Raw genomic sequence first — 15,866 nt, 5'->3', positions numbered from 1 at the left:
TTTGGTCAAGTAATCTTCGACGAAGCCCGGGGTTCAGTATTGCATTTCAGCTTGGTGGCTTAAAAATTAATTAATGACTTTGGTCATTAAAAATCGGAAAATTGTAAAAAAAAAATAAAAATTTATAAAACGATCCAAATTTACGTTTACCTTATTTTCCATCATTTGCTGATTCCAAAAACATATAAATATGTTATATTCGGATTAAAAACAAGCTCTGAAAATTAAATATATAAAAATTATTATCAAAATTAAATTGTCCAAATCAATTTAAAAACACTTTCATCTTATTCCTTGTCGGTTCCTGATTCCAAAAACATATAGATATGATATGTTTGGATTAAAAACACGCTCAGAAAGTTAAAACAAAGAGAGGTACAGAAAAGCGTGCTATCCTTCTTAGCGCAACTACTACCCCGCTCTTCTTGTCAATTTCACTGCCTTTGCCATGAGCGGTGGCCTGACGATGCTACGAGTAAAATGGCATTGCGTTCAGTTTCATTCTGTGAGTTCGACAGCTACTTGACTAAATATTGTATTTTCGCCTTACGCGACTTGTTTTGTTTTTTTTACAGTAGTGTCCCATCGCTTGAAAATGTGGGTCGCTACCTCCTAGTGGAAAGCTAGCAGCAATGAAATTGCGCTACCCAGGTGTGTGTGAGGTCTTTTACGTGCCACAGTGGCGACATGGGGATGGAACATGGATACCGTCTCTGAGTCTGCACATAACGTTGATCCATTTGTGGCAAGAAGACTTGACTACGTTTTTAGTAGCTTAAGTGTGTTTGAACAGATTGTTGATTGTGACATAATCTCTGTTGCGACGTCGGACCACAGAGGCTGTAGTATTCATATTAAACTATCTGATGTCGTTAGAGGAGAAGGTTATTGGAAATTTAATAATTCTCTGTTGCATGATGTGAGCTTTGTTGATCAAATGAACAAAATGTTTGACACATTTCAACTTGATGTTGAAGAGGATTGTCAACTTGGTTGGGAATTATTGAAAATGAAAATTCTTCGTTGTGTGTGTGCCTATACACACACACACACACACACACACACACACACACAAACACACACACACACACTGACACATATATTCACACACACACACACACACACACACACACACACACACACACACACACACACACACACACACACACGCATTGCTATAAATATAAACGCACAATGGAATGCAATGTTTTTATTGGTGCTCGTATAAGGATTTTACAACCCAGCAAGACCAACAGAGGCCAAGGTACCATGCAAGACCAACTGTTACAGAGGTCAAGGTACCATGCAAGACCAACAGAGGTCAAGGTACCATGCAAGACCAACAGAGGTCAAGGTACCATGCAAGACCAACAGAGGCCAGGTACCATGCAAGACAAACAGAGGCCAAGGTACCATGCAAGACCAACAGAGGCCAGGTTACCATGGAAGACCAACAGAGGCCGAGGTACTATAATGGAAGAGTGTATTGGGCGAATGAGCTAAGCACTTTGTCTTAAAAATAGAAACTGTCGCTTTCTGTTAAGTTGTGTGTGAACTGAATTAGAATAACATTTCATATTTCGATCGATTATTTAGGGTTTTCCTTCGTTTGAGCCATGCACGACTACACCTAATGTTTAGGCGGTTATGAAAGCGTGTGTTCAGTCCAAAAAACAAAACTAACTGTAATGAGTCGACACACAAACGTCACTTAAATTTTGACCGACATATGACATTTGACGCATAACAAAAAAAGTCGACAAATAAAAAAGAGAAGGAGAAGGGGGGGGTGGGGGGGGGGGGGTCGAAGGGTGGGGGGGGGGGGGGGGGGGTTGGGGCAAAGATGCGCTGTGTCGATCTCCCGTGGTTCCCTACAGGCGGCCCTGAAGCTAATTACGCGCAGCGTTGCTGATACAGAGTAGCATAATGACTACTTTCCAAAAAGTCGGGGGCTGTGATAGGAGAGACATAATTCGAAGAACAATAATACTCCTCGGGCGAAGTATAAATAAGTATCTGCACAGTGATACAGCGAGAGTCGGCTGCACACGCGGCCAGGCATTCGTCTTTACTGGCAACTTGTAACTCCCCGCCGGAGTTACCCATGAAACTGTTCGGGTAGGTAAGAAACTCGTTCTGCTGATCGGCCACAGAGCAAGCTGAAAAACAAGCAAAGCACAGCGATACTTCTCCTAGACATAACCAAGCTAAGGAAAGGTCACTCTCGCGGAAAATCGGTAGTCCCCAAAACAGGGGGACAAAATAACACGCTTTCACCTTGTGCTGTTTGGCAGTTCGAATGTGTCTTTTGCGTTGTTTTTGGTGTTACAAAATGACCAACGATTAAAAAACAGATATCGGCCTCGAGGTGCATCTCAATTTTGAAGAATTCGTAGCCTTATTTTGTTGAATATCTTTTCGTCAAAACATACTCACGATCATCAAGACTTGAAAAATAGTGTGCCCCCTGCTGAAAAGACGATTGTTTGGTAATTCTATCGTTAATCTTACCGTTCTGATCACTTACATTAGCACGGGCGTGAGCGGAAGACTCCAAACTGCAGATGAAACACAGCAACCTCGCTACTTCGCAGCCATTTTGAACGATCTCAGTCAAAAACTTTTTTTATTTTTTTATCAAAGGCTTACGTAAACTCATGCCGTCAAAAGATGTTCGAGTTTGTTTTCGCAACAACGTTTATGAAGTGGATCTACAAACAATAAAACCACTGTAATCCGGAAAATGTCTTAATTCGCTGAGTAACAAATGTTTCTTTCATACGTTAAATCGGGAAAGCCATATATATCTAGCCTCATTAAGAATTGTTCCTAAACCTAAAAATACACTAAAGTCTTTTTCAAAAACATTAGTCTGTTTCAAAGACTTTCAGCAATGTTCAACATTACAAATCGAGATAACTAGACACATCGAAAGAACTTTTGTTCACAGAACAGTTTTCCAAATCACCAATCATTGTGTGAAACTTTTGTTACAACTTTCTTTCACGAAGTGTACGTATTTTTCTAGCAATAGGCGTGTCCCCTGTTTTGAGTGAACACTGTTTTCGTGGTGCACTACCTGTGTTTAAAAAAAAAAGAAAAATAAAACAAAGTACACAGTGGCCATAATTTCTCTTTATTTGAATGAATTTCAACTTCAAAAACATTGTTTTAGAGTACAGATTAAAAACAATCATTGCATGAAGAATAAAAAAACCCAGTTGGTTATACCTACTTCTTCTTCATTGCATGAAGATACCGAAAGCCAGTCAGCACAGGCAGACAGTACACGCACACACACACACAAACACACTCATACTCACGCACTCGAACACACACACACACACACGCACACACACGCACACACAAACACACACGCACACACACACACGCACACACGCACACACACACACACACACACGCGCGCACACACACACACACACACACACACACACACGCACACACACATACACACACACACACACACACACACACAACACACACACACACACGCAGACATTACGTCACATCACGTCACATCACATCACGTCACGTCACATCACATCACCACATCACATCACCACATCACATCACCACATCACACCGCATCACATCCCATCACATCACCACATCACATCACCACACAACACCACATCACATCATCTCATCACATCATCACATCATATCACATCATCACATCACATCACATCATCACATCACATCACATCACATCATCACATCACATCATCACATCACATCACATCACATCATTACACCAAACAATGACGCACATACAGACTTGCTGAGACACAAACAAATACCACATATCTACCTAATTCACACTAACCTTTCAACACAAATCTACCTAATTCACACTAACCTTTCAACACAAATCTACCTAATTCACACTAACCTTTCAACACAAATCTACCTAATTCACACTAACCTTTCAACACATATCTACCTAATTCACACTAACCTTTCAACACATATCTACCTAATTCACACTAACCTTTCAACACAAATCTACCTAATTCACACTAACCTTTCAACACAAATCTACCTAATTCACACTAACCTTTCAACACAAATCTACCTAATTCACACTAACCTTTCAACACAAATCTACCTAATTCACACTAACATTTCAACACAAATCTACCTAATTCACACTAACCTTTCAACACATATCTACCTAATTCACACTAACCTTTCAACACATATCTACCTAATTCACAATAACCTTTCAACACATATCTACCTAATTCACACTAACCTTTCAACACATATCTACCTAATTCACACTAACCTTTCAACACATATCTACCTCTGACAAAGCGTATTTACCGTTCAACGCATATCTACCTGTAGCAACACATATCTACCTCTAACAAAGCGTATCTACCTTTAACCACGCACATTTACCATACAACGAATATCTACCTAACGACACATATCTACCCAACAACACACATCTACCCAACTACACGCATCTACCTAACAACGCACATCTACCCCACATCACACATCTACTAAACTACAAACATCTACCTAACAACACACATCTACCCAACTACACACATCTACCCACCTACACACATCTACCCACCTACACACATCTACCCAACTACACGCATCTACCCAACTACACACATCTACGCAACAACGCACTTCTACCCAACAACACATTTATACCAAATTACACACAACTATCCAACAACATACACCTACACATATCTACCCAATAACACACATCTAACCAACAACACACATCCACCCAACAACACACATCCGCCCAACACCACACATCTACCCAACAACACACATCTACCCAACAACACACATCTACCCAACAACACACATCTACCCAACAACACACATCTACCCAACACCACACATCTACCCAACAACATACATCTACCCATCTACACACATCTACCCAACAACACACATCCGCCCAACAACACACATCTACCCAACAACACACATCTACCCAACAACACACATCTACCCAACAACACACATCTACCCAACAACACACATCCGCCCAACACCACACATCTACCCAACAACACACATCTACCCAACAACACACATCTACCCAACAACACACATCTACCCAACAACACACATCTACCCAACACCACACATCTACCCAACAACATACATCTACCCAACAACACACATCTACCCATCTACACACATCTACCCAACAACACACATCCGCCCAACAACACACATCTACCCAACAACATACATCTACCCAACAACACACATCTACCCATCTACACACATCTACCCAACAACATACATCTACCCAACAACACACATCTACCCAACAACACACATCTACCCAACAACACACATCTACCCATCTACTGTACACACATCTACTCAACAGCAGATCTATCCAACAACATACACATTCCAAACAACACACATCCACCAGACAGCACATTATCTTCCCAGCAAAAGACATCCACCTACAACAAACACTCACTGTCCACACAGACGTCCTGTCCATTAGAGTAGTAGTAGCCGGGAGTACAGAGACACTTTCCCTTGAAACACTCAGCGTTGATGCCGGCAGGGCAGTCCACGTCATAGTCACATGATCTTTCCAACCAGGGCTGTTCTGAACAGCACACACACACATAATTTCATTTCATAATTATTTGTTGCTGTTGTCATTACATTTAGTCAAGTTTTGACTAAATGCTTTAACATAGAGGGGGAATCGAGACGAGGGTCGTGGTGTGTGTGTGTGTGTGTGTGTGTGTGTGTGTGTGTGTGTGTGTGTGCGTGTAGAGCGATTCAGACCAAACTACTAGACTGATCTTTATGAAATTTGACATGAGAGTTCCTGGGAATGATATCCCCGGACGTTTTTTTTCTTTTTTTCGATAAATACTTTTGATGACGTCATATCCGGCTTTTTGTAAAAGTTGAGGCGGCACTGTCACACTCTCATTTTTCAATCAAATTGATTGAAATTTTGGCCAAGCAATCTTCGACGAAGGCCGGACTTCGGTATTGCATTTCAGCTTGGTGGCTTACCAATTAATTAATGACTTTGGTCATTAAAAATCTGAAAATTGTAAATAAAATTTTTTTTTTTATAAAACGATCCAAATTTACGTTCATCTTATTCTTCATCATTTTCTGATTCCAAAAACATATAAATATGTTATATTTGGATTAAAAACAAGCTCCGAAAATTAAAAATATTAAAATTATGATCAACATTATTTTTTCGTTAAAAACACTTTTATCTTATTCCTTGTCGGTTCCTGATTCCAAAAACATATAGATATGATATGTTTGGATTAAAAACACGCTCAGAAAGTTAAAACGAAGAGAGGTACAGAAAAGCGTGCTATCCTTCTCAGCGCAATTACTACCCCGCTCTTCTTGTCAATTTCACTGCCTTTGCCACGAGCGGTGGACTGACGATGCTACGAGAAAACGGTCTTGCTGAAAAAATGCATTGCGTTCAGTTCGACAGCTTGACTAAATGTTGTATTTTCGCCTTACGCGACTTTGTTTTTATATTTAGTCAAGTTTTGACTAAATATTTTAACATCGAGGGGGAATCGAAACGAGGGTGTGGTGTATGTGTGTGTGTCTGTGCGTGTGTGTGTGTGTGTGTGTGTGTGTGTGTGTGTGTGTGTGTGTGTGTGTGTGTGTGTAGAGCGATTCAGACTAAACTACTGGACCGATCTTTATGAAATTTGACATGAGAGTTCCTAGGTATGAAATCCCCGAACGTTTTTTTCATTTTTTTGATAAATGTCTTTGATGACGTCATATCCGGCTTTTCGTGAAAGTTGAGGCGGCACTGTCACGCCCTCATTTTTCAACCAAATTGGTTGAAATTTTGGTCAAGTAATCTTCGACAAAGCCCGGACTTCGGTATTGCATTTCAGCTTGGTGGCTTAAAAATTAATTAATGACTTTGGTCATTAAAAATCGGATAATTGTAAAAAAAAATAAAAATTTATAAAACGATCCAAATTTACGTTTATCTTATTCTCCATCATTTGCTGATTCCAAAAACATATAAATATGTTATATTCGGATTAAAAACAAGCTCTGAAAATTAAATATATAAAAATTATTATCAAAATTAAATTGTCCAAATCAATTTAAAAACACTTTCATCTTATTCCTTGTCGGTTCCTGATTCCAAAAACATATACATATGATATGTTTAGATTAAAAACACGCTCAGAAAGTTAAAACAAAGAGAGGTACAGAAAAGCGTGCTATCCTTCTTAGCGCAACTACTACCCCGCTCTTCTTGTCAATTTCACTGCCTTTGCCATGAGCGGTGGACTGACGATGCTACGAGTATACGGTCTTGCTGAAAAATGGCATTGCGTTCAGTTTCATTCTGTGAGTTCGACAGCTACTTGACTAAATATTGTATTTTCGCCTTACGCGACTTGTTTTATATTTAGTCAAGTTTTGACTAAATATTTTAACATCGAGGGGGAATCGAAACGAGGGTCGTGGTGTATGTGCGTGCGTGTGTGTGTGTGTGTGTGTGTGTGTGTGTGTGTGTGTGTGTGTGTGTGTGTGTGTGTGTGTGTGTGTGTGTGTGTGTAGAGCGATTCAGACTAAACTACTGGACCGATCTTTATGAAATTTGACATGAGAGTTCCTGGGTATGAAATCCCCGAACGTTTTTTTCATTTTTTTGATAAATGTCTTTGATGACGTCATATCCGGCTTTTCGTGAAAGTTGAGGCGGCACTGTCACGCCCTCATTTTTCAACCAAATTGGTTCAAATTTTGGTCAAGTAATCTTCGACAAAGCCCGGGGTTCGGTATTGCATTTCAGCTTCGTGGCTTAAAAATTAATTAATGACTTTGGTCATTAAAAATCGGAAAATTGTAAAAAAAAAATAAAAATTTATAAAACGATCCAAATTTACGTTTAGCTTATTCTCCATCATTTGCTGATTCCAAAAACATATAAATATGTTATATTCGGATTAAAAACAAGCTCTGAAAATTAAATATATAAAAATTATTATCAAAATTAAATTGTCCAAATCAATTTAAAAACACTTTCATCTTATTCCTTGTCGGTTCCTGATTCCAAAAACATATAGATATGATATGTTTGGATTAAAAAAACACGCTCAGAAAGTTAAAACAAAGAGAGGTACAGAAAAGCGTGCTATCCTTCTTAGCGCAACTACTACCCCGCTCTTCTTGTCAATTTCACTGCCTTTGCCATGAGCGGTGGCCTGACGATGCTACGAGTAAAATGGCATTGCGTTCAGTTTCATTCTGTGAGTTCGACAGCTACTTGACTAAATATTGTATTTTCGCCTTACGCGACTTGTTTTGGTTTTTTTACAGTAGTGTCCCATCGCTTGAAAATGTGGGTCGCTACCTCCTAGTGGAAAGCTAGCAGCAATGAAATCGCGCTACCCAGGTGTGTGTGAGGTATTTTACGTGCCACAGTGGCGACATGGGGGTGGAACATGGATACCGTCTCTGAGTCTGCACATAACCTTGATCCATTTGTGGCAAGAAGACTTGACTACGTTTTTAGTAGCTTAAGTGTGTTTGAACAGATTGTTGATTGTGACATAATCTCTGTTGCGACGTCGGACCACAGAGGCTGTAGTATTCATATTAAACTATCTGATGTCGTTAGAGGAGAAGGTTATTGGAAATTTAATAATTCTCTGTTGCATGATGTGAGCTTTGTTGATCAAATGAACAAAATGTTTGACACACTTCAACTTGATGTTGAAGAGGATTGTCAACTTGGTTGGGAATTATTGAAAATGAGAATCAAGGATTTTTCCCAAAATGTTAGTAAGTTTAAAAGTTTTGAAATTAAAAGTGATGTTGCAAAACTGTATGGTGAATCAAATGAGTTGGATAAAACCCTTGGGATCTCCCCTGACTGTATTCAAACGCAAGGTAAACGGCAGAAGGTCAAGCTGCAGTTAGAACTGTTAGAGCAGCGTAACTCTCGTGCAGCACAGGTGCGGGCAAAAGTTCAATGGATCGAGCAGGGTGAAAGGAACACACCTTTTTTTCTTGGGTTAGAAAAGCCGAGAGCAAACTCAACAAGTCGCGTAAGGCGAAAATACAATATTTAGTCAAGTAGCTGTCGAACTCACAGAATGAAACTGAACGCAATGCCATTTTTCAGCAAGACCGTATACTCGTAGCATCGTCAGTCCACCGCTCATGGCAAAGGCAGTGAAATTGACAAGAAGAGCGGGGTAGTAGTTGCGCTAAGAAGGATAGCACGCTTTTCTGTACCTCTCTTTGTTTTAACTTTCTGAGCGTGTTTTTAATCCAAACATATCATATCTATATGTTTTTGGAATCAGGAACCGACAAGGAATAAGATGAAAGTGTTTTTAAATTGATTTGGACAATTTAATTTTGATAATAATTTTCATATATTTAATTTTCAGAGCTTGTTTTTAATCCGAATATAACATATTTATATGTTTTTGGAATCAGCAAATGATGGAGAATAAGATAAACGTAAATTTGGATCGTTTTATAAATTTTTATTTTTTTTTACAATTTTCAGATTTTTAATGACCAAAGTCATAAATTCATTTTTAAGCCACCAAGCTGAAATGCAATACCGAAGTCCGGGTTTCGTCGAAGATTACTTGACCAAAATTTCAACCAATTTGGTTGAAAAATGAGGGCGTGACAGTGCCGCCTCAACTTTCACGAAAAGCCGGATATGACGTCATCAAAGACATTTATCAAAAAAATGAAAAAAACGTTCGGGGATTTCATACCCAGGAACTCTCATGTCAAATTTCATAAAGATCGGTCCAGTAGTTTAGTCTGAATCGCTCTACACACACACACACACACACACACACACACACGCACAGACAGACAGACAGACAGACATACACCACGACCCTCGTCTCGATTCCCCCTCGATGTTAAAATATTTAGTCAAAACTTGACTAAATATAAAAATGATGGAAAGTGTAAAAGATGATAAATGACGAATTGTTACAACGCAAGAATATATTATTCTCGTCCAAAAAACGTATTTTGCTGATTTGTATCAACAGAAAATTGATGAGGGAAACATGAGCTTGAAAATTTACACTTTTTTGGATGGAACAAAGGTTTTAAAAATAAATGATCAGCAGAAAGACAGTTGTGAAGGGGAAGTGGTTGAAGGAGAAGTTTTGTCAGCTCTAAAGCGTATGAATAATGGTTCTGCGCCTGGAATCGATGGATTAACAGTTGAGTTTTATAAGTTTTTTTGGAGGAGCCTAAAAAGGTATATACTTGCGTCTTTTAACTCTGCTTTTAAGAATGGAACTCTATCTAATTCACAGTGTAAAGCCGCAATTACACTGATTCATAAAGGAAAGGATTTGTCAAGAAATGATTTAAAGAATTGGAGACCTATTTCACTGACCAATACAGATTATAAGTTATTAGCGAAATGTTTAGCTATTCGGCTCTCTGATGTTGTTGGGACGGTTGGCCTAGTGGTAAGGCACCCGCCCCGTGATCGGGAGGTCGTGGGTTCGAACCCCGGCCGGGTCGCGAAGGCGAAATTTTTTTTCACACGTCAGTTGCGGGCTTTCAATCCCGAAGGCTATTTCCGAGTAGCTACGAACGTAAACGGAAGTTCCGATGTGTTCGGATGCTTATCGATTTGAGTTGTCGTTCGTGTCTCGCTGACCCAGTACACGGTAGCGCTGGAATGAGTGCAATCCGAGCTACGAACTTTGCCGATTGCAATCTAGAAATGATCGTCACTGCTGCAGGGTCAATGTGTGAATTAATAGGATAGAGCGAAAAGAATGCACTCAGCACTCGCTCAATCCATGCTGAGGCTCATAAACTCCCAGCCTGCAGAACATCATACAGACAGCAGTCTTTCTTTCCTCGCACCATTGGCGAATGGAACGCCCTCCCACCACAGGCAGTATCCTCAGCCTCGGACATTTTCCTCTCACTGATTGTCAATCATCGGTTTGGATCAACCAGCAGGTAAGTTATTGTTTTTAAAATCCAAGACATGACCATTGCAAACGTGGCCTTTGTAGAACTGAGCAAGATTCATCTGTTGTGTATGTCATGTGTGTGTTACTGAGTAACTGGGTGTGACTGAGTCACAGAGTGTGTGCTTGTTGTGTTCTTATTTTTTTTACTCAAGTTTAGAAAATGCTTGATCTTTAATCTATATGCACAGAATCAAATGTTGCTGTATCAGTGTATGAACTATGGTTGTAAAAGAATAAACAAAACAATTACTGAATTAGTGAGTGATTTGGCTCTGATAGTGAAGTTGAAATAGTACTTATTTCATTTTCAAGACATGTTAATAGTTATGTTAATATTGTTATGGTTTTTTTCAGGCCTCCCGAGAAACCAGAGGTGATGTGCATCATTCATACAGCTCCTGTCTTTCAGTTTACCTTTAAACATGGATACATGTACTGGAGAGGTATCAGGATGACTTGGCATGGCGCTTTACATTACAGACTACCCCTGAAGAGTAAGTTACACATTTATAAGGTATTGGTGATGCCAGATGGTAGTCTGTAGCTATAAACATGCATGTACTGATGTAGATCATTCAGCAGTCTTTTGTTCTTTGTAAATTGTATTACATTTACAAGTACTTTGTAGATGAAATTATTCATACATTTGAAGATGCATAGTAATACTGTGCATGGCAATTCACTAATTGGTATGATGTACTTTGTATACATAATGGTACAAATATCTTTATTTTCTCTCTCCTTCCCATCTTAAAGTTTGTTGCAACCCTATACTCATAAAGTGCATTATGCTGTTTGTATGAACATTGATTTGAACTATTGTGATGCAAGAAAGTAAAACATGAAATAGCTAGAATGAAAGATTTACTCATTACTGGAATTATTTTAAATACAGTCAGTCCTTTCCTTGGCTCACAATCACAGATGTGGCCAGTTTTTTTTTATAGTTTTTTTAAATTTGTTACATGGAATAAGAGTTATATAATATAGTAAAACGTATCAACACCCTGACTGCCCCTGCGCAGTGTTAGAATTTTCTGAATGACTTCACATCACATTTCTCAACAAAACTGTAAGGTGTCAACGCTAAATAGGGAATGTGTGTGGGATGAGGGTGCTGTCAATTAAAAAAATAGTAAATTTCCATCACATTCCAGAAAAACCGCTCACATCAGCAGCATAACAAGATATCATGTCGTTAGAAAGGTTCTTGTGAGGAAGTCTTTTTAATTTTAATGATGAAAGATTCTTTTTAATTTTAATGATGAAAGTATATAAATAAATGGTTTTCACAGGAAGGAATGATGGCACCTGTAATATTACAGAACAATGTTTACAGTTTAGTTAATAGTTGTCACTGTCAGTATCACCCACACCATTCTCCATCCCACTGATTGTGTGAAGAACAAGTACATGTATTACTTCCTACCTACCTTCCGGCACCCCCACCACACACCCTCTTCTCAATACCAAAAACATATCCCTATCAGCGCACAGCAAAGTCTGAATGTGCTCAGTAATACATTTTCTTTATTTTCCAGGAAGTGAGGTGCCGAGATATGACGTGCAGGCAGCTTGCAGAGTGGTGCCTGGCTTTGCTGAGGATGATGATCAGATTCAGTCCATTCTGTGCTGACAGAGCTACCAGAACTGACCCACGCTGCTGGCATGACCTTTACAGCTGCATTCAACACTTTACTTTTACGCTGGTAACTTTACGGTTGCTCTCTCTCGATTGAGCATTTTTATTTTAACTAAGGGGAAAAAGTAAATGCCTCTGCAGAGATTCGAACCTAGGACCTTGAGATTTTCAGGCCCATGTCCTAACCACTAGTTTTTTTTATTGTAAGATGGATATATGTCTAGTGGATGCAGCTACATGTACAAATGTGCCAAATTAGAACTTGCATTCTCAGCCTATAGTTTTCTTGGGCCATTCATGTGAGTACTAAATATTGTGAATGCATTGGTATTCCTAGACTATCACACATGTGAGACTGCCTTTTCTTACTTTTGTGAAATGTGTGAACTCACTTTGTTTACCTCTTTGTGTTAATAAATGCAGTTTATCAGTTACCTCTGTTGGTTTCTTCTGCAAGTATGTCAAATGGCCCACACACACCCTCATGCGCACACACACACAGACACGCACAAAATCAGATCTCAAGTGTAAGTATTCTTTTTGCAGTTTTATTTTAATGCCCATAATCAGTCAAACAAATAATTATATCATCACACTTGCACCTAAGCTTAAAGTAGCAGTCCTGCATACATGTGTAATGTGTAAATGTTTCAGGTCACCATCTGTCCTGGCTTGAACATGCAATAAGAACACCTCTACACAAACACACGTACAGTCAACTGGCTAGCTGCTTCCCTGTAAGGCATATTTGTCTATGAATTAATCGATTTTCCGCAGACAGCAGCCAGGTAGTGGATCTTTAGTATATGTCCAAGCAGACGGTTGATCTTATTACAACACATCAAGGAAATATTTAAAAAAAACTGATTCCAAAATCTAACCTTCCAAAGTTCATAATCAATAAAGAAGAATGGTATGTTACTGGAACCCTTTATTTATGACTTAAGGCAATGTGCGGCAGTAAAATTACCAAACTTAAAGGTACTGAACTTGTCAAATCCAGGTGCACGGATCCCCTGGGGCTTTTAGTCATACCTCAGGCAGCTATCCGTTAGAAGAACTACCAAGTTTCATTGACTTGCACCCAAAGAGTCAAGAACTGCGATTTTTTTACGAATTAATTTCGGACTCTGTCCCGGCTGGTCTTGACCTATTTTTGGATCTAAATTTAGATCAGGTAGATCACCACATCATGCACAAAAAGACATGTCACTGCAAACTATGTCAGACATCATCATGAGTTTGTGTAAAACAAAATGGAGGCCGGAATCACTCATTTGAATCGAACTCCGACCAAACACCACGTAATAACTAGGTTAATTTATGCACTCGCGTGAACAAGAAACTACTGTCGAGCTTCACAGATGTCGTCGTTGGGTAGTTTTGGGTTTGTTTTACTACCATAGGAGGATTTTTGAACTGTAAATGCACTCAGCTGCAACAAAAACGCAAAACTAAGGCTGTGAGCTGCATTGTGCCTTTAAACTTGAAGAATATCAATCAATCAATCAATGAGTCTTATATCGCGCATATTCCGTGGGTACAGTTCTAGGCGCTCTGCAGTGATGCCGTGTGAGATGAAATTTTATACGGCCAGTAGATTGCAGCCATTTCGGCGCATATTTACCTTTCACGGCCTATTATTCCACGTCACACGGGTATAGGTAGACAATTATTAACTGTGCCTAAGCAATTTTGCCAGGAAAGACCCTTTTGTCAATCGTGGGATCTTTAACGTGCACACCCAATGTAGTGTACACGGGGGAGAGGTTCGGACACCGAAGAGAGTCTGCACACAAAGTTGACTCTGCGAAAGAAAGACCCCATCTTGCCCCTTGAAATAAATGGGGAAGCTGTAGAACAGGTCTCTTCATTCAAATTTCTCGGCACACTGATCTCTGAAGACCTGAAATGGGACGGGAACACCACGTCCATCATTAAGAAGTGCCAGCAGCGGCTGCACTTCCTGAGACAGTTGCGCAAGTTCCGTATGTCACAGCAAATCATGGCGCAGTTCTATCGCGCAGTCGTTGAGAGCACCCTGTGTTTTTCTATCACGGTCTGGTATGGCAGCACAACTGAGAAAGAGAAACAGCTACTGGAGAGCATTGTGCGGACAGCCTCCAAAATCGCGGGCTGTGACTTCCCTTCCGTTGCCTCTATCTTTGAGTTGCGCTCAGGTCGAAAAGCAGGAAAGATTGTTCGCGACCCCTCCCACCCGGCAAACCACTTCTTCGAGCCTCTTCCATCTGGTAGGCGCTACAGAGCTTTGAAAGCCAGAACTAGTCGCTTTCGCTCTAGCTTCATCCCCCATGCTGTACTGACAACTCCTGCAGTGAAGACGTTGTAATATACTGTAGTTATAGGATTGGGGGGGGGGGTTCTTTTGTTACTTAGTCCTTTCACTGCATTCCATTACTGTTCTCATAACTTGTGATAGTGGAAATTGTCCTTATTTTTTAGGTGCTGGAGTAGTTCTGTGATGGTAGTAGTTTTGTGCAATGCGACTCTAAGTTCAGGTGCTTGAGTAGATCTGTGATAGTCTGTTAATACTGTTGTTTTAAACTGTCTAGATCATGATTATATAATTTTATGTGATGATCTGACTAAATGATAATAATTACATGTACTACTTACTTTTTAATTTTAGGTATTGTTCTAGTATTCACTAATGTTGTATTGATATTACTGGCACCCCTTTTAAACTGATATGGTTTTTACGTTTACAAGGCGACGATGTGAATTTGTGATGTAGATATGTGGCTGGTTATGTGTGAGAATGTAAATAATTGTGTGTGTGTGTGTCTGTGTGTGTGTGTGTGTGTGTGTGTGTGTGTGTGTGTGTGTGTGTGTGTGTGTGTGTGTGTGTGTGTGTGTGTGTGTGTGAGTTGTGTCTGTGTGTGCATGACAGTGTAATGTACGTATGTATGCATGCATGGTGATGTGTGTCTGCATATGTGTCTGGTTGGTTTTTATTTTATTTTTACCGTGCCGTGCCAAGATGAAATCCTTTTGCAAAATTGGTGAATAAATATCTTGTATCTTGTATCTTGTAAATTTCCGCCGAACCTGGGATCGAACTCACGCTGACAGCGGCCAACTGAATACAAATCCAGCGCGCGCGCCAACTGAGCTATATCCCTGCCCCTGAATAGTCAAGGAATAACTTGGTTTTCTGGTTAATTCTTGAAGTG

At 39.7% G+C, this 15,866-nt stretch overlaps 1 long non-coding RNA gene across 1 annotated transcript; it reads left to right on the top strand.

Moving 5' to 3' along the window:
- The first annotated feature begins 10,583 nt into the window (after positions 1-10,583).
- LOC138957970 (uncharacterized) lies at positions 10,584-13,106 on the top strand. The gene is made up of 3 exons (XR_011453249.1): positions 10,584-11,016; positions 11,385-11,524; positions 12,572-13,106. It is a non-coding gene; the product is annotated as an uncharacterized lncRNA (long non-coding RNA).
- The last annotated feature ends 2,760 nt before the right edge of the window (positions 13,107-15,866 follow it).

The sequence above is a fragment of the Littorina saxatilis genome, unplaced genomic scaffold, assembly GCF_037325665.1.
Source record: "Littorina saxatilis isolate snail1 unplaced genomic scaffold, US_GU_Lsax_2.0 scaffold_420, whole genome shotgun sequence".
NCBI classification, from domain to species: domain Eukaryota; kingdom Metazoa; phylum Mollusca; class Gastropoda; order Littorinimorpha; family Littorinidae; genus Littorina; species Littorina saxatilis.
This window is presented reverse-complemented; position numbering and strand designations above follow the sequence as displayed.